The following is a 1,828-nucleotide window of genomic DNA, read 5'->3' as shown; positions in this document are numbered from 1 at the left end:
GGTATACCTGAATTTGCCGGAATCGTTACATTCTCCCCCCGTTATAAATATTTCGTCCTCGAAATTTTACGCATCAACTACTTCCTTTTGCGGAAATAGGTGGGGGTATTTCTTCCGAAATTCGTCCTTTCGTTCCCACGTATATTCTGGACCTCGTTGCGAGTTCCATCTAACTTTGACCAACGAGATCTTATTGTGTCTAAGTTGCTTGATTTTCCCATCCACTATTTCTATGGGTTCCTCTACAATGTTGAGTTTATCACTTATTTGGACACCCTCTAAGGGTAACGCCGATGTCTCATTCGACAGACACCTTTTCAAGTTCGACACGTGAAACACATTGTGAACTGCACTCAGTTCATCAGGCAGTTCTAATCGGTATGCTACTGGACCGATTTTTGCAGTAATGTCGAATGGTCCAATGTATCTAGGGGCTAACTTCCCCGCCTTTCCAAATCTGACTACTCCTTTCCAAGGTGATACTTTCAAATACACTTTATCACCTTTCTCAAATGATAACGGTTTTCTACGGGTATCGGCATAACTCTTCTGCCGATCCCGTGCGGCCTTCAGATTGTTCTTAATTTCAAGAATTTTGCTGGTCGTTTCCTGGACCAGATCTGATCTAATAACCTGTGTGTCGCCCACTTCCGTCCAGCAGAGTGGCGATCGGCATTTCCGTCCATACAATGCTTCGTAAGGCGCTGCCTTTATACTGCTATGGTAACTATTATTATAGGAAAATTCAACGAGTGGGAGATGTTGATCCCAATTTCCCTTAAAATCCAGTACGCATGCACGTAGCAAATCCTCCAGGGTTTGAATGGTCCTCTCAGACTGACCGTCGGTCGGAGGGTGGTAGGCTGTGCTTAAATTAATACGCGTTCCCAGCGCTTCTTGCACAGCTTGCCAAAGCTTGGAGGTGAAATGGCTATCCCGATCAGAGATGATTGAGATGGGTATCCCATGACGAGACACAATTTCATTTATATAAATCTGCGCAAGTCTCTCAGTGTTATAATTATTTCTAATCGGGATAAAATGTGCCGATTTGGTTAATCGATCCACCACTACCCAAATTGCATCATGTCCTCGGGACGTCTTGGGGAGATGTGTCACAAAATCCATCGTGATCTGCTCCCACTTCCATTCGGGAATTTCCGGTTGTTGTAACATTCCCGAAGGTTTCTGGTGCTCCGCCTTAACCCTCGCACACGTCGTACACTTGCCGACGTATGTGGCTATATCCTTTTTCATACCCGGCCACCAGTAGAACTCCTTCACATCCTTGTACATCTTATCCGAACCCGGATGTATGGAATATTTTGATTTATGCGCTTCGTTCATGATCAATTCACGAAGATCATGGAGGGTCGGGATCCAAATCCGATTTTTTAAGTAGAGAATTTCGTCCTTGCGCTGTTCGAAATTCTTCTCGTTACCGAAAAGTCCCTCTTTTTCCAATTGTTCCTCTTCCAACGCCTCGCGTTGAGCGACTCGAATCAAATCCGAAAGGTTCGACTGGACTATCATCCCCAGCGCTCGCACTCGCAATGGCTTAACCCGATCCTTCCTACTCAAGGCATCGGCTACGACGTTAGCCTTGCCGGGGTGATAACGGATGTCACAGTCATAGTCGCTTAATAATTCGACCCATCTTCGTTGTCTCATATTCAGTTCTTTCTGATCGAATATGTGTTGCAAACTTTTATGATCGGTGAAGATGGTGCACTTTGTACCGTAGAGATAATGTCTCCAGATTTTAAGTGCGAAGATAACTGCTCCCAGTTCTAAGTCATGAGTAGTGTAATTTTTCTCGTGTATTTTT

Source organism: Bidens hawaiensis, unplaced genomic scaffold (assembly GCF_021521415.1).
Source record: "Bidens hawaiensis isolate Kalapana, Puna unplaced genomic scaffold, B.hawaiensis_p1.1 tig00027749_1, whole genome shotgun sequence".
Taxonomy (NCBI): domain Eukaryota; kingdom Viridiplantae; phylum Streptophyta; class Magnoliopsida; order Asterales; family Asteraceae; genus Bidens; species Bidens hawaiensis.
The sequence above is the reverse complement of the archived record's forward strand: the minus strand, read 5'-3'. Positions refer to the sequence as shown.